General features: G+C 49.9%; 1 protein-coding gene across 1 annotated transcript in view; it reads right to left on the bottom strand.

The window, feature by feature from the left end:
- Positions 1–18,602, bottom strand: part of Kcnab1 (potassium voltage-gated channel subfamily A regulatory beta subunit 1) — a 213,403-nt gene that overhangs the window by 147,733 nt on the left and 47,068 nt on the right. The window lies entirely within an intron of this gene.

Below are 18,602 nucleotides of genomic sequence, written 5' to 3' on the forward strand. Positions count from 1 at the left end.
GGGCGGGAGCCGGGGCGGGCACCTGCGGCGCGGCGCGCGCGGTGGAGCCGGCGGCCGGGGAGGCGGCCCGGGCTCGGCCCGCCGGGGAAGGCTGGGCGCTCCCGCCGCGCGCCTGCCTGCCCGCCGGAGCCCCGGCCCCCGGGCTGCCCCGCGCCCCAGCACGGCCCGGGGGTCCGCCCAGCTACCTGGGGGCTTCCGCGGGGAGCCAGGCAGAGCGAGAGCCGGGAGTCCCTGCCATCCGCCCACCCGGGCGCTTCCCCCACCCTCCCACCCCACCCCACTGGGCCTGCCTCGGGGTGGGGGGGACGGGGGGCTGCCTAAGTTTAGATTCCCGAGAGCCACGGTGGGGACCGGAGCCCCAAGTTCCCACCAGAGCGGGCGCAGGGGCGCCACGAGGGAGGGGGTGCGCTGGGCTGGCCCTGGTGACCCCCCCCCTCCTCTGCCCCGATCGGCCCCGGGAGTAGCAGAGATCACAGGCACTGCCCCCCACCCGCCACCCCCGGGCAGCCTCCTCCCTGGTCGGGCTCGGCCAGAGACAAAGCAGCTGCCAGCAAAGGCGACCCGACCGACCGGACCCCAGGAGGCCACACCGGCTGGCGGGTCACCTCTCCATCTCCAGTGTGAACCTGTCACCCGCGGAGCCAGAGAGCAGGACATGGGGAAGGCCAGAGGCCGGGTCCTGGCAGGCCCGGCCTCGGCCTGCCCCCCCACCCAGGAGACCCAGAGAACAGCTGTCTGCGCCTTCCTGCCAAGCCTGGGCTCCCAGGCCAGGAGGGCACCGTGCCGGGACATCACACCGGACTCCTTTCCCTTAGGGAAGATGTGTTGTTAAGAAAGACCCACGACAATGCATAGGGAAAGGTACATATCTATGGGACACATTTAGTCAAGCACTTGTTGAAGCCCTGAGCCGGCCCGTGCGGTGCACCCACTGGGAGGTAGACTCTTTACAGACATACTTGACGCTCAGGGAGGTCATAAAGATGTCTGTCTCCTGTCCTCGTGAAAGGAGATGGAGTCACACGGGAGAAGACACAGCGAGCACAAAGAGCCATCCAACCTCTTTCCATCTCGGCCTTGCCAGCCTCCAGAACTCACAAAAGGAAAGCTCCGTCGTGGAAGCCACGCGGTCCTGGCCGGGCCTTACACGTGCAGATCTAGACATTGCTTGTTTTTGTTTTAATTCGGTGATTCCTAAGAAGCTATGGGACTTCGCCAGAAAACAGGTTTCTAGAACTTATTATCCAATCATGATAATTAGGACGTTACTCCACATGCCCTACGCTGACTTGATATAAATATGCCCTCAAAATAAGTCATTTGTCCTTCTGTAAAGCCATAAAGGTGACTCTTGTTTTTCTTAATCTGTATTAGTTATTTATGCACAATAACAGGCTTCGTAGTGACATTTTCATAGGTGCACACGAAGAGCTGTGATTCCGTTCACCCCTCCAGGACCTTCTCTCTCATTCCTTCTTCTTTTACCGCCCACCTCCACCCTTTGCCTGTCACATGGTGGCTCTTGATAGAAGGAGATCCAGTCATTTCCTCTGTGTTTCAACTGTGAGTGTTCCTTGTAAAGGCTTCTTTCAAACTGCCTGTCCAGGAACCAGCCCCCCCCCCCCCCGCCTCCGAGGCCTGGTGGCCAGTGGATCGAGCCCACACCCCCTTGGGTCACAGTGACAGAAATAAAGACGGGATTCTCCCCTGGTGCCCTTGCTCATCTTAGGGTCTCAGGACATCTTAGGGGCTCCGGACACAGGGGGACGGCGGTGCGGGGAGGCAATCGAGGTTGAGTGTGAGCACCTGTTGTTTTCTGCCTTCTCCGACCGGACCCCAGGAGGAAGCCCGGTGTTCCCTCGGCTGGTGAGAAGGAGGCCCCGCAAAGCAAAGCGGTGCTCTCCTTGGGGACCCCGTTTTATCAAGCCCAAGGCGACACAGGCCAGGCCAGGCCAGGCTTCGGCCACAGCAAGGCCTGGCTGGGCTCCTAACCACAAGCACGTTGCCCCTTCCCGCGAGGCTTCCTGGTCGGCGGCCTTCACGTGGCACCATTTTATGAAGACAATTGAGAAGGAGCCTGGCTCTTATTATGAGTGACAGAAAGAAATTCAATTTAGAAGGCCTAAACATTTCCCGGCAATTAAATTACCCATCCTAAGTAGCTTTTGAGTATGGCTTTTATCAACCTTTTTAAACGTGTCATGATTCTTCGGAGCATGATTCCATTACCAAAATGAAAAAGGTTTTGTTTTCTCCAATTAGCCAGAATTTTTTTTTTTGGTTGATTCAGTTTCTTACAAGTAAAGTCAGAACAAAATATTTTTTTATTGAGTCTACTTAGAACTTATGTTTTGTATTCCAGTGGAAAGCCATAACCAGCAGGGGCCAGGAAATATTCAATTACACAACCAGGCAAAACTGGATTTATCCAAAACAGAAAAGAATCTGCTAATATCAGAAGAATTTTAAACACTCAAATGTGCAGATGGCAAGCCACTTTATGTGCCTGTCATTTTTGATCAAAAGAATTTGGGTGATATTTGTAATTTATCAGAAATTCTTAAAACGTAGGTTTTAACCCAAAGAACAGCTTATTATATTTTGACAAATTAAACCAACCATGAGAATTAGCATAGGGCTTCATTTGCATAGGCACAACTTTTAGAATAGCAGAAAAAGTAAGATTGTGAGTTCCAAATGGAAATATTCAAGGCCCCCACTGACTGGAAGAAGCCTCCAGCTTTTCTGAAAGAAGAGTCTCAGTGAAGGCCCTGCCGGCCTTCCTAGCAGGCACGGGGTGAGGGGGGGGGGAGGAGGGGAAGGGGGAGGGGGTACATTCTCTCTCACACAGCAGACACAGGGGACACTAGAACCAGAACACAGTCAGGCAAAGGACAGACAAGGTTCTCAATGAACATCTGAGCTACATCCAATGCCACTGATAATTGTTTCTTCAGTGGGAAAATTCTGCTATGTTCCTCATGCTGAGGAATGAAAAGGGCAATGGGCTTTGTCAACTGTGTCCATTAGGAGGGCGCAGAAAGAGATATTCGGTGGAGCTACAGAAACAGCCAGGCCCACTCTGGAAGAGCTGACTTGAGTCAAACTCCGGAACGGAGTTTTCCACAAAAAGCCAATCTTGCATCATAGAGATGGTGAAGAAATATTCAACCTCTAAGTCTCCTGAAAATGGGACCATTGGGTCAAAATATATTGGTTTCCATTCAAAGTTGTCCCTCTGCTTAGGATGTCAAAAGCCATTGTTACATATATCTCTTTATTCTTAGTAATACTATATTCTACAAAAAGTGTCTTTTTTTAAAAAAAACTTCTTTTCTTCCATTTTTGGGACAGGAGTGTTAAAGAAAGGAGATCTGAGATTCTGTGGGATTCTTTTCCGTGTAAATCCCTCCCTAGGGCAGATGGTGGATTGTTAGTGGAAAAGAGGCCTCCAGACCGTCAATATATTTAAAAAGAAATTCATCTGGAGACACAGCTATCAAGCCCTCTCTACCTCTTTACCCCTGTGAAGATCGCTACTATAAAAAAGACAGGAGAAAATAAGTATTGCCAAGGATGTGGGAACATTTGTACATTGTTAGCAGGAATGACAATTGGTCCAGACGTGATGAAAAATGCGATGGAAGTTCCTCAACAAATGAAAGTCGGAACACCATCTCACTCAATCATTCTCCTTCTAAGTTTATACCCACAGAAAATGAAATAAGTATCTTGAAGCAATGTTTTGCAATGTCGTGTTTATGGCAGCATTATTCACAATAGCCAAGATATGGAAACAACCTACCCGTCCGTCTGTGGATTAACAAATAAAGAATATGTGGTGGATGTACAATGGGAGTTTATAAATGAAAGCCACCCTGTCCTTTGCAATAACGTGAATTAACCCAAAGCATATTACACTCAAGGACATAAAGAAGGCACAGAAAGACCAATTCTGCCTTTCGCGTCTACTTGCGGAGTGAAGATAGTCAACGTAGGAAGCAGAGGGTAGATGCGGTGCGCAAGGGGGAACTACGGAGATGTTGACGTAAGGGTGCAGAATTTCAGTTATGTAAGACGTAACTCCGTGGGGGTGAGGAGTACCACATGACGTGGACATGCAATGTCCTGCCGGATGCTTGCAGCGTGCTAAGAGAGGAGATCTTAGGGTCCCTCACCACAGACAGTAAGAAGAGAGAGAGGAAAGAAAGAAGGCAAGAAGAAGGAGGAGAACGAGAAAGGAAGAGAGGAGAGAAGGAGGGGGGGAAGAACGAAGGACAGAACTGAGGAGAAGAGGGAAGGAGGGAGGAAGGGAGGGAGGAAGAAGGAGGGAAAAGGAAATAGGAGGAAGGAAAAAAGGGAGGGAAATGGGAAGGGAGTAAGAAAACAAAAACAGCAAGTCCTCGAGAGGATAGGTATGTAAAATAGCCCGGCCAAAGTGATTATTTCATATTTCATGATGTATACCTGTAACTAATTATCAAGTTCTCTACCTTAAATATACACGCTTTTTTTTTTTATTTGTCAATTATCTTAGTTCAGCCGGGAGAAGGAAACAATAAGTAACTTGCCCAGAATCACAAAACTAGTCAGTGGCCAAGCTTGAACTCGGCCCCCGGGAAGCCTCCTCACGACGGGTCTTAGGAAGCTAGCCCAGGCAAGGTCCCTTCTACGACACAACACCAATGGTTTTGTGTAAGAATACAACTCAGTTCTATCATTCTACAAGTAAATCTTCTAGTTTAAAGAGAAAAAAAAAAAACAACAAGCAACCACCTTCCTAGCAGGTGACAGTGGCTCATGCCTGTAATCCTAGCTACTCCAGGGACACAGGCAGGAAGATCAGGGTGATAGCTCAGACGGAGAACAAAAGCTTAGGAGAGCCCCGTCACCACAGAAAACATTGGGGGGGGGGGTTGCCTCAAGTCTCTCATCCCAGCCACAGCAGGAAGTGAATAGGAGGATTGCGGTCTGGGTCACCATGAGAACAAAATAAGCATTCAGGCCTGGCTGAAATGGTGGCGCGCCTACTAAGAGGAAGGCCCTGAGTCCAAGCCTCAGAACCACCACTAACAAATCCAAAACTCTTTCCCATCTGCAATCTTAAGTGTAGTGTCCGAAGACTCAACAACTCATACGTGTCATTCTTCTAACTCAAGTTAATTATGTACTAAAATTATTTTTCTTAGCATGAAATTGTCAACCTTATAATCAGAATTTAAAAAAAAAGAAAACACAGGCAATTGCTCCTATTCACGTGTGGAGACTGTCCACAGAGCTGGGATTGCAAAGGGATCCACAGAAGAGAGAAGGAAATATTTTCTTATTCATTCAGACTTGGAACAGTACCATTTGGTCAGGATTTTTTTCGTGTGGTTCTCTTAAATTTTCCATGCAAGCCAGGCGTCAGTGGCTCATGCCTGAGGGTCGAGGTTTGAAGCCAGCCTGGGCAGAAAAGTCCAAGACTCTCATCTCTAAAACCAGAAGCAGAGCTGTGGCTCAAGTGGTAGAGCACTGGCCTTGAGCACAAAGGGGCTCAGAGACACCACCCAGGCCCCTGAGTTCAAGTCCCAGGGCCAGCAAAAAAACAAAAAACAAATCCTGAATAGATCACTGATGTTGCTGTTTCATAGTTGAGTGTTTTTCCCAGGAACGCTGTCATTTTACATGTATCCATTTGTCTTTTCCTTTTTCATCTATCATCCGTCCTCACGCAAGTGACCTGTCACATCACTGAGAATCACTCTTTTGTTGCTCCAGTTGAGAAGCTCTACCCAAGGTGACAGGGGCTCGTGGGGTGGGCGGGTGGAGCAGCCTGCCTGGCGGAACGAGGAAGGGGGGGGGGGACTGCTGTGTGCTGAAGCAACTAGAAAATCCCCAATCGTGTCACAAAGATCTGTGCAGCCAGAACTGAAGAGGATGCAGGCGGAGGAAGAGAACGAGTAAGGCAACGGCGCCCACGTCAGGAAAAGGCTGCGAGGCTGGGGAGCCAGTGGAGGAAGGACCAACTTGTCGAAAACTCCATTTGCGGGAAGGGTTTATGTCATCAGCGATGCGCATGACCCCACTGGGGTCGAGGGAGGACAGGCTGGACGAGAGGCCAGAGGAGGCCTCTCCCCCCCCCCCCCCACGTGGGTGAACAAACAGAAAAGACACATCCGAGGTCCTGGTCTGAGCGAGGACTAGGAAGCAGTCTTTCAGGCAGATCAATTTGGAAGGCACGCGCAAGGTGGCGCGGAGGAGTTCGAGGCCCGGGGCAGGAGACTGCCAGAGTCAGCCAGCCGTGAGGAAGAAGCTGCCCAGGGCAGAGCGTGCTGCCCCACCAGCCCCGACGGCGGGATGGGGCAGGGCAGGGGGAGAAGGCCCGCCCCGCGCCGGGAGCTGGAGACGCCGCTCAGAAACAAGTGCTGTGGGCAGGAGGAGCCAATGTTGATAGGAATGAAAAGGAACGCGTTCTGCACAAGAGCCAACAGACTGTCCATCTACCTGTTTATTACCGGGAGTTGCCTGTGGGGTAGGGGGTGATGAGCCATGTGTATTTCCCTGCTTCTTCTGCTAGTATGTGATGTCTTTCTGGAAGCACACACGACTTCTGTGTTCGGAGACCAAAGGAGTGAGAAGCCATCGGCAGAAGGCAGAGGAAGCGTTGCAGTCAGAGGGGCGGAGGGAAGACAGGGGCCTTTCTCATCGCCTCGTGGTCTCTACCTGGGGAACGTTTCACTAGGCAAATCTGGCTCACTTCATGACAAAAGCATCCAGGTGCAGATTCTCCAGAAACCAACCGTGGAACTTTGTTGACTGACATGGAGGAAAACTGAACAACTTCCTTATTTGATTTTCGTAGATCCAACAAGGACTCCTGATTGGGAGTTAGGTAAGAGGTCGTCTGATCAATTAAAGATATTAAGTCATTAATTGGTCTGACCAACTCATTGGTAATCCAAGAGTGAACAAATTCTGGGAGCCAAGCCTAGAGAGCATGGCTGATAGTTAGAGGGTACGACGTGAGTCCATAATGCAATTCACGCGACGGAGTGCCTTAGGGGTAAAAAGAGACACCCCCCGTCTGGCAGAGCTATGTGGAGCAGTGCTTTACAACTTCTCATCGACAGGATAAATGGATTTAAGTCAGTCTCTGGTTTAGTGACAGAGCTGGGTGGGAATTGTCTATAGAGACGGAATCAAATTTCTGAGACATTGCTAAGGATGACAGTTTGTCCCTAATAGCCTGCTTCCTTCCTTTTCTCTGTCCTCCAACTTGTTTTATATATATATATATATATCTGTGTTGACAAAGTCAGACAAGGATTCCAATGTGGAGTTTCTGTATATGGGTAAAGGAGCAGGGAGTGGTGAGTGGAAGGACTCTGAGCACAAATCAAAGGTAGAAGATTTGAACAAAGACCTAAAGCTTCGGGTTAATCCGCAAACTGAACTCCATGGAGCAGAGTGGTTGGTTACTTTGAAGGGAAGTTCAGAATACAAATTCCCGGAAGCTGCCACAACAGACTCTCACAAATCCAGTAAAGTCGTTGGGCTTAAAACAACAGAAACTGACATTCTCATAGTTCTGGCAAAGCTGAAATAGAGGTGTCCGCAGGCCTGGCTCTCTCCAAAGGCTCTGGGATACAATTAATTACTTACTATATTAATTAATTGCGGTCTTTCTCAGCATCTCAGAGCTGTCTCTGTCCTCTCCTGACCTTCTCCGTGCGCCTGTGTGTTCACAGCCAGCTCTGAAAAGAGCATTTGTCATTGGATTTCGATACCACTTGAGTGACATCTCAGAATCCTTAATTACCTCTGCAAAGACACTTTTCCCAAATAAGGCCTACGTGACAGGGTTCAGAGAACGGAATGTGAACCCGTGAATACATGCGGACACATATTTACGTAGGAGGCCCAGATCAAGTTTTCAGAGAGAATGCTTTCATGGGAGAAGGCTAAGAGAACACAGGATGGGGGGAGGGGAGGCAATGGACTAGACTTTAAGGGGAAAACAAACTATTAACAAGCAGCTTAAGATGGCACAGCACCAGGGCACGATCGGGCCCAGGGCACAGATACGAGCAGCTCCTACCTGAGTGCGTTTCCTGGGCTGGAGTCACAGGAAGAGAACAAGAAGAATTCCCACAAATGAGCTGGACATGCATGGGCACGTGGTTCTGCCCAGGCCCCATGTCGGGGCTGAAAATGGCACGTGGTCCACCGGAACTAAAGCCCAGAAGCGAGATGCCATGAAAGGAACACACTCCCGTGGGCCAGGGCTCAGAAAACGGCCCCCGGCACTGTCGTCTGGTCTCTTCTTCAGTCCCCGGGGTCTAAATGGCATCTGTTCTCGCAGCTCTGCCAGTGGGCCCTACCTAGCCGTGCGCTCTGTACGAAGCCCTGGGGTCAGCGAGGTTCCTTCACAGACCAATAGCACCTTCCTAACTCGGTAAGTGGCAGTTTAGAGTGAGATATCATTAAACGAAGACCTAGGGGAAGCCAGGCCCTTTCAGACCCCTGCCGGTCACATTGGATCGTCCCTCTGTCCCCGTGCGGGGGGGGGGGGGGGCTTTGCTGTACTGACATCATTATTCAGGGCCGGTGCGCTCTCAGAACAGCACAACACATTATTTATAGCAATAGGGTTGCTGGCTATAAAATCATCCATGTGAGGGAAGGAAGGAGAGGAGAGGAGAGACAGCGGACTTGGATTCCCAGTGTTTGGGGCTTGGGGCTTTTTCTTTTTTGGGGGGGGGGCTCAATGAGGAGTGGTGGGGTGGGTGCTCCTGACGGGGCGAGGCTGCCTGACTGGAGATTTGCTGAGCTGAGGGTTACTGACAGCATCCACACTGTGCCCAGAGGACTAAGTGTCAGCACCTCGTGCAGGCATGCGAGGCCTTGCTTCCCTGAGTAGTTTTGTTAGTCGGGCCCTCGGGGGAGAGCGAGGGACTGAAATGCGCTAGTACACCACGGTGTGCTGTTCCCTTGGCCTGTCCACACTCTCCTCTCTCGCATCCTGTGTGGACAGCCCCAGCCAGAGAGGGATCTGTTCCCCAGGTGCAGGGATTGGCTCAGGGATGTCATGTGACTTAACCTGGTCTCATCGCACCCGCCCCAGGCCTTCCACTGCAGGAAAGGCGCTCCATCTTCGGAACGTGATGTCAGTGGAGTTGACAGCTACTTGGGACTGTGGTCAAGAAAGGCTTGGCTTGGGTATGAATGGATATCGTTTCCGACTTCTTAACGCTCTCACGACCCGGTCTTCTGGCAGCTCCTCTCAGCAGGCTGCGCCTTCTCCTTTCCACTTAGATTTTACTGTGACAGCCGTTTTGTCGCTATTTCCACTGCTTCCGGGGCGACAGACCAACTGAAGGTACCCTTCCTATTCAAGTGCTCCGACAGAGAGACCCTGACCCTATCCTGACAGCGTCCAGTGCGTCATGGGAGACTGGGTTTGTGCCAGGCACCCACGGTGACAATCAACTTCTTGTGAGCACTGCGGTCTGGTGCATGGCAGGGCTTGCTCTAGTGAGGACCTGCTGCCAGCCGCCACTCCCAGCTCCTTCAGGAAGTTGTCCTCAGAATGGGACTCTGGAGACAGAGCAAAAAATGTTGAGCAGAGGCTCAACATCTCAGGCTCAGTATCAGATGGGAGGAGCACCAGCCCCAGAATGAAGCAGCACCGGGATCAACACACGAAGGTGCTGTGTGGCCAGGGCCACCTGACCAAAATCATGCCCGCGCTAGAGGGGCACGTCCAGCCCTTGAGGAAGAGCATAGAGAAGAAACATGCTGACGTGTTTCCTCCCTGTCTCCCGTCGGCTCAACCTAGGCGAAGGCCAAAGCCACAGGAGTGCACCACAGCCACTGGGATCCAAACACCGTGGAGGGCACGTCTTGAAAGAAAAATGGAAACACATTCGTTATATGTGGGAAAATAGAGTTCCTGAGCTACATTTTCCTCCAAGGGTCAATGAATCTAGCCCACTGTTTGTTTGTTTTTTATCTATTTATTTCGTTACTACCAAGGTTTGAACTCGGGAACTGGCGCTTACTTGCTCAGCTTGCGTGAGTAACTGTTGCTTTACCACTTGAGGAACACATCCAGCCTGGCCTTTTGCTGGCTAACAGGATATGGAGTCTCAGAGACGTTAATGCCTGGGCTGGCTTTGGATCTCAATCCATCAAGATCTGAGACTCCTGGGTAGAGCTACGGGCATGAGCCACTTGCATCTACCTGGTAATTCTTTCTATTAGTAGATGGGTCCAATGGCACTTTTGACTTACATGAGAAGGTAAGCATTATGTAGAGAATACGCACCCATTCATGCTGGTGAGGCTGACCCGCACCCACAAATGTAGCAGGAAAGGCAACCTGCCCCCCCCATTAAATGCTGGGCATGGTGAATGGTGCCCTGGACAGTTGTGGGTGAGCCATCTGAGGGACACCGCCAGAATTGTGAGCACGGTAGTGCCAGCCTGCGGGCCTTCCTCGGGGTTTGACGCCGCCACGTTCTCGTGTCGTGCCTACGGCTCTGTAAAGTCAGAATAGGCAGAAATGCTGCATTTGAGAGGCGAGGAGTGTATGATAGAAAAGAAGATCAGACTTTGGGGAGCACTGCTGTGCACCTCCGATTAAAACAGGAATACAATTTGGTGCGGGAAGGGCGAGCCCTTCTCCTTTGTTAACTCGATCTACCCACATTGGAAGACAAACGGCTTCACTGAAACTTTCCAAACTCAGCCGTCCAAATACCGCTGCTCTTTCCTATCTTCTTCTAGGGGGAAATCTAAAATGTGGAGGGAAAAAATCACATTTGTCTTCCGTTTAAGCAAGTTATTTCCTGAGCATCCACCGACTGGGCACTGTTCTAAAGGGCTGGGAACAGCAGGACCTTAACAAGGCTCATCTTTTCCTTAAAGTGCTTAAAGACCAATAAAGGAAACACATAAAAACAGCCTAGCACACTACGGAGAGGTCGAATACACCCTGCAACAGGTCTGGGGAGCCCATGGCGGGGGGGTGCTCAGATTTTCATTCTGAGCTGGTGGGAGTTGGAGAGATGGCGTATGATGGAGGCATTGGGTAGAGCCATCGAGTCTTAAATGCAAACCCGACTCGACGCACGAGGGTGGAAGGGCACCGGCCTGTGCCATGTCTGCTGGGGTGAATGCCACGTCCATTTTTTTTGGGGGGGGGTAATAGTTTTAATTCAACCATGATGGCGACCGTGTCTCATGCCTGGAGTCTGGTTACCATGACAGTGATACCGGCTGTGCATTTCTCCGTAAGGCAGCACAGCAAATCACCCCAGCCCAGTGATATGAGTGGCCTTGAACTGTAAATCACATCTGGCTGGTCGACCCGCGCGGGTGACGGGCAAAGTTCAATACCCGCGATTTCACATGACAGCGCTAGAATGAAAGTGATTTGCGGGAACAAAGCACACTCTGTAACTGGTCACATGGGGACGGATGGGCCAAGTAACGGAGAGGCCCCCCGCATGGGGAAGGGGACCCCCATGCCACCCACATAGTCAGCTCAGCAGGGGTAAAGAGAAAACCGGCGAATCAATTCATCTCTGTGGTCAGCCATTGTAACAAAGCTCCCTGCACCTTCCTCTTTATCTGGACAATTGATATGAAAAGTGAGGAGAAAAAACAAAACCCATCAGTTTGCTGATGGCATGAATTCCCCAACCCCCAAGGCCACCTTGGGAAGTGCTTCGGGGTTTAGCTATTCTAGAAGGACTGGAGGCCAGGCAGCAGTAAAACCTGGAGCGCCAGGCCTGCACCTGCTGTTTACTGCAGAACACATGACTGGACCGTCCGGTGTAAACCCGGCCCCCTGAGGGGGTGAGCATCCCTCCCCCTCCACACGCCTCTCCCCCACCCCTCCCCTCCACGCCCCCCTCGGGGAAAGGCCCTCTTCTCAGGATGCGCTTTTCTGGACGGACTGTAGCCCGGGGGGACATCCTAGCCCTGGCTCTCCTTCTCCTCTTGACCTCACCTCGGTCTTTCCTAGATTTCTAAGGACGGTTATGCAGTCAACCACCTTCTCTTTCTTTCCAGTGATCTGCGTTTGGGGTTCCGAGTCCCGTCGCTTCGGCGTCATACACAAAGCCTCCTTGGGCTCCGATTCCTAAGCGGCCTTGCGGATCTTTTCGGTGGCCGCGTTTCCAAGCATCAGGTTGGTACCTGATTATCAGCCAGTGATCCGAGCTCTTCACGGAGCTGGGCAGCCGGTTTGAGTCTTCATTTTCCACACAGATTCTCCCCTCTGGGTGCTTTCTGTCTTGTCAGTTATGCATCAAAGAATGGTGTGAAAGAAAGCCCACTCCAGGAAAACCTGTGCAGATTTTCTAAAGAGATATACAAAAGAAATGCAGCTCCTACGTGCATTCATGAAATCACGCGCCGATGTAGAGCAAGGTAACCCGGTTTGAAAGAAGATTCTAGCTAAGTGACCCAAAACCATTAGCCTGCAGATGGTCTGTGTGCTGATACTCATCTGACTGACGTTTGTCACCTGCTCATCCTCGGTGCTGGGCCTAGGTGGCTGAGAGGGCTGAAATCTCCACCCTGCGACATCTCCCGAGCCCACCCATCCAGCCGGGAGAGATGTCAGCTGAGCCCCGCAACCCTAGCACAACACCCATGGCCACCGGGCCAGCTCCTGTCAGCCCAGCGGGGCCGGGGCGGGCTCACCGCGCAGGGAGTGCTAAGGAATCCGGATGTGATTCCAAGACGGGCAGGCTACTGGATGGTTTTTTAGCAGGGCTTTTCTTCTCTTTGAAACTTCAGAGCTCATTCCCAGTCTTGCCCTCTGCATTTACTCTTATTCCCTCCTGCTACAGATTTCCCTTTTTTTTTTTAACCTTTTAAATGTCATTTTGTTAATATATACGGATTGTACAAACCAATGGGCATCATGACATTTTCATATACGTGTATAATGTGTTTTGATCATATTCATCTCCTGTTACCCTTCACACTGGCTGGCCTCCCTTCTACTTCATGTCTCTGCTTTTCTAATCAAGATACTACATCTGAAAGAAAGTGGGATATTTATATGAGTCTAGCTCCTTTTATTCAATACAACAATCTCAAGTTCCACCCATTTTCCTGACAATGACATACATTCATTTTTCCTTTGGCTAGTACTCTGCTCCACGTACCACATTTTCTTTATCTAGTCACTGGTTGATAGGCACCTAGGCTGATTCTAAACTTTGTGTCCTGTGAATAGTGTCATGATAAATATAGATCTGCATATATATATATATAATGTGTGTGTACATGTACATGTATGTTAGATAGATAGACAGATAGATTTCAGTCTTTGGTTTTCTTCAGATATATACTCGGGAGTGATATAGCTGAATCACTGGAAGTTATGTTTTAGTTTTGTAAGGAAATTCCATACTAATTTCCATAGTGGCTGCATAATTTATATTCCCACTAACAGTATATAACGATTTTTTACCCCTATATCTTTGCCAGCATTTATTGTGTGCTTCCTTCCTTCCCTCCCTCCCTCCTTCCCTCTCTCTTTTTTTTCTTTCCTCCCTTCCCTCCCCACTTCCTTCTCTGCATTCTTCCTTCTGTCCTTCCTTTGGTAATACTGGGGTTTGAACTTAGGACCTCACACTTGCTAGGTGATCACCCTATCATTTAAGCTAGGACACCAGTCTTTGTTGCTAATTGTGCATGGGCAGAACTTTGCCATCTTTTGGGGTCTCTGGACTGGCACATATCCATGAAGAAACCCATCCCAGTAACTTAGGTTGATTAATTTCTCCATAACATTTACCGACTGGCACTATATCTCAGGCTTCAGTGTACATTACAATCATCCAGGCACTTGCTAAAAAATAACTTCCAGTGCCAAATCACCAAGGATTCGTGTCTTGCAAGTGCCCACCAGTGTGCATTGAATACGATGACTCTGTAACTAGAGGCGGGAGCACACGCAACGTACTGCGGTTCAGGCCGGGACTCGGGTAACCAGACAGGAGCACACATGTGCTCCTGTTCAAGCAGGGGTACTGTCCCCCGACCCTGGCCACTGGGAGGCAAACCCATTCATTCTCAAAGAGGGAAAAATCTGCTAAGAAAGGGCTGTGACCATGCGGGACTCCACCTGTCTGAATGAGGGGAAAGAAGCCATTTGGTGGAGCAGCTTGGATCTCTAGAACATTTCTGAGCTCTCTCAGCTGTGCAAGCCCTGCTCCTACAGCTGTAACGTCACTGTGTGCTGCTTTGCCTCCGTGTGCACCGTTCTGACCTCTACCACACAGGATTAGATAGAGCTCGGTGCTATCTCGGGTGCCTTGAGAGGCACCTGGGAAGTCTGAGCTGCTGACACTCATTCGCAGTGCTTACACAGGTACTGACATGGGGTCAGAGGCCCACACTGCAGCACAGTGTCACTCGCTGCAATGGAGCCCCCATCGCAGGCCTTGGGGGCTGTGCACCTCCTCCTCACTCACCAACATACCAGTTCAAGCAAAGTGCGTCCAGAAGCGGAGCCTTGTACAGTGACTAGAAGGTTCCGCACAACAGACCCTAAGCATTTCTGCGCCCCAAAACACTAAGACCTGGCTACTTGCAGTTGGGCCACAAGAAGGATATAAAGAGAAAGAAGCCACCTTCCACAGAACAATTAAAGCATGGATCAGCAAACCTCGGAAATGCTCAAAACTCATCACTGCGAGATGGAGATAGAGAGTATCATCCTTCCATCCATGAAAAACGGTCAGCTGCGATTTGTATTAACATGTTCAAGGGAGAGAAATCGAAGGAGGAGATCCTCGAGTGCCAGGACCAAGGCAAAGTGGAGAGGGCAGGCAAAGGAACTACACAAATGGCCGTCTTCACATTTAACCAGAAAGCATTCCGGAGGCCAAGTACTGAGCTAGGAACCGGTGCCACCAGGACAGTTAAAGCAGCCCAAACATGGCGGCCCACGCCTGTGATCACAACTGTTCAGAGGACGGGGATGTAGAAGGCCACCGGCCTGAGAAAAATGTTAACACGGCTCCACCTCAACCCCATAAAAGCTGGGTGTGGTGGTCCATGCCTGCCACCTCACCTGTGTGTGAGGTAAATACAGAAGGACTGTGGTCGCGGCTGTCCTGGACATAAACTCAAGGCTCAAGCAAACATGGTCAGAGCATGGGTCACATGAAGAGTTCCTGTCTAGTGAACACAAGGCCCTGAGTTCAAACCTGAGCACGGAAAACAAATGGCAATGGGAGTAACCTTGTTACGAAGATGTAGAGAACTCTGAGCAGATATGGCTGCACAGCTTGGTGACCCAAAGAGGCCGGAGGCCAGGTCGGCTGGAGAAAGGCCCAAGCAAGCGGCTACAAGCTCCAGCAAGACTTGAGGGACAAGGAGAGAGGAAACATAGGCTGCGAATTTCGAAGCTCTTGTTTCTTAGCTATTATCACCAGCCTTTCTGACTTATTTGGTCAGCGGAATGCCACAATGAGATGGTTGGTAGCTCCTCCTAGCCGAGGTCCCGAGTGGGTTTGTGTACTTCCGTTGCTGTCTTCCATCCTGCGAACCCCATGAGAAGACGGCGAGACTATGAACCACCGCAGGGAAAGAGGGCTATTGTAAACAGATCGTCCCTGAGAATCCACCAGCTGGCCACAGACGCAGGGCCCAGGGCAGCCCTCCTGAGCCATAATAATCAGTCATTGGTTTACACCACTGAACATTGGTTTCTTATGCATCAATAGATAGCTGCAGGACCCTGTTCCTAGTGAATGCACAATGGTGCCCGAAAGCGGCGTTGCAGGCAGGCTATGGAGTAAAAGCAGAGCTCCTGTTACTATGTGTTTATATCCCACCCAGCCCTTCCTTTAGCTCTCTGATGAAACTTCAACAAGGAAAACACGGTTATCTTACAAACAGAACCTCCAGAAGAACCCTCCAGAGACAGAATAATTTTCTTTAAAAAAAAATAGCATTCCTTTCACTCACATAAATACATTTCCATACCTTCTGTAATGAGGTGCAGTAAACATAAATGAATACACATAAAGTGCAAGGTTTCCTTTACTGGCTGTATTGACTTTTACCTCCCATGTTAATTGGTTTGGGTTGTTTCACAAGGCCGGTTTCACTCCTGTCTCCTGCCATTGAGTGCACAAATACTACACAGTTTCCATGACTGCAATAAAATGAGGGCAAGTAGCATCACTGGGACAATTTAATGATCAGAATGTCCAACCACAAGATGCAATTCTAGAGGCTCCATGAGCAACTAATTGTCCAGAGGCAGACCGTCCAGCCTCTATTTGGCCTCCTCATGGTCATTAATTCCTCAGTCCTGCAGAAATCAGAAAACACAATGTTCCTCTTTAAGAAGGGAATGTGAAAAAAAATGTAATTCCGTATGTCTCCTTTTGTCCAATGTTGATTGAAATTTCCCATTAGTTAGGACTTGGCGTGAGCAAGGAGCCTGGCACAGTGAGAATGTAATAACCTAATACATTTGCTGATCCTGCTCTAATCTTCAAAAGCCTTTCTCTCAGCTGATCTCCCTCCCTCCCTCCTTCCTTCACCTTCCTCTCTTCCTCCCTTCCTTCCCCTTTGCCTCCTTCCCTCCCACGCTTCCTCTCTTTCTCCCTGTCCCTCTCCCTCCCCCCACTTTCTGACTCTCTCCCCAAGAAGGACACAGTGAACTAACTACAGAGCTTTGCCCGCGGAGCCGTCACTCCCTGAGCAAGGTCTCAGGGACGATAAAGTTCGACCATGTTTCACTCCAGTACACAAAAAGCAAGACATGTTTTCTTCCGTCTCTGGTTACTCAACTTCCAAATGGAGATGGAACATGGCATCTAACTTTGCTCCTTCCAAATCCTATAGTTCTGAAAGTGGACCTTGTTCCTTAGAAAAAAATGTGAAACTGATGAAGCAATGGTGTTACGTAACCTTGGCTGCTCTGGAGACGGGGCCTCAGCTGGTGCTGTCTTGGAGCAGACCCATTCGTTTGTGCACTTCTCTGCCTCTGGCTCAAAAGAGTATCTATCTATCTATCTATCTATCTATCTGTCTGTCTGTCTGTCTATCTGTCTACCTATCATCTACCTGTCATCTCTGCTATCTATCAATCTCTTTCCCATGTATCTAGTACTCAATTGCCTGTTCATCCACTATCTAAAACTACTTTATAAAATTTCATAGAAGCAAACACGCACGTGAGTGCTTTTAAAACTGACAAAAATCTGAAAAAAAAAAAAGAGCAGTGGCTCATATCAACATGTTTCCCAGTCCTGAGGTTGTGCTAGAGTTATTTATACAAGGCATTTTGACTAGGGAGGCTGAGAAAGGGTTTGTAAGGCCTTTCTGTTTTACCAGAATGCACTTAATTAAATAATACATTTCATTAAAATATACTAATCCACAAAAAACTAGGAAGAAAAAATTGGGTAACAGAAAACTTTTGGAAGCCACCAGGCAGATGGACAGTAAGTGAATGTCTCTGCTGCTTCTGCAAGCCACACTGCGAGACAGCAGTGGGAGGTTGAAGAGGAATCTTCTCACCAGAGATTCTCCCAAGTGTTGGGGACTAGGAACATTCCAGGTGTCCTGGAAGTGGATTGAAGTGGGAGCAAAGGCCGATGGCAGCAGGACCCACGAGTGATTGCCTCAGAGAACCAAGCGGAGACCAGCAGAGCTGAGTCTACGCGTTCCTTGGGATTACCTGGTGCTCACCGTCCATCTTTACCTTCTAGGCTGGAATCACAGGGCAGTTGGGGTAAATGTGACTAGCCCAAGAGGAAATGCACAGAAATATTGACATTGGGAGTGTGTCTAGGGGAACTGGGTCAGGAAATTAGGGCCACTGCCCTAGTAGAGAGGCAGGACTTGTAGAAATGTCCCCATAGGAATGGGGGAGGAACCAGGGAAGTACTAGCATGAAGGATAGGAGCCAGAGAAAGTCATTGCTCTAGTGGCCAAAAGGACAATGCCTCCCTGCCACCATCAAAGACTTGGGCGAGCTCCCCAGAGCCGGTGATGATGTCATCTGACATGGCGAAGAGTTTGCTGGTGTGATTACGTGATTGCTGTTGAGATGGGGCTCGCCTGAAGGATGAGGTAGAGGCAAGGTTGTTGGAGCAGCTATCAAAACAGGTAAGCAAACCTTTCAACAAAAAGAGGATGGAAAGCAGAAATGCACTTTGGAGATGGAGGATGGATCCAGGAGCCAAAAAATACAGACAGGTTTTTAAACCTGGATACGCAAGGACACCCATGTCTCTCCTGAAGCATCGGGCTTCGGATTCCCGACTTCTAGAACTGTAGACTCGAGCTGTGCTATTGCAAGCCAGAGTTTGTTGGACTTGACCCTATCAGCCTCAAGAAATATGACGGTTACAACAACTTGCAGGCGTAGGTGTGGCCAGAGCATCATACGAGAAATTCTCAGGAAGGTGGCCGCCCCAGCGTCGGAGCGAATGTGCAGCCGGTGACTGAGCTTGGAAGTCACCTTGAGACTTGCAGCCGTGCATCCGGCGGCTCGAGGCCACTGCTGCTCGATGAGAGCCCGCTGGACCGCCGTGTGGCATCCGTGAGATCACGGATCGGAGAGGAGTGAC

Source organism: Perognathus longimembris, chromosome 5 (genome assembly GCF_023159225.1).
Source record: "Perognathus longimembris pacificus isolate PPM17 chromosome 5, ASM2315922v1, whole genome shotgun sequence".
NCBI classification, from domain to species: domain Eukaryota; kingdom Metazoa; phylum Chordata; class Mammalia; order Rodentia; family Heteromyidae; genus Perognathus; species Perognathus longimembris.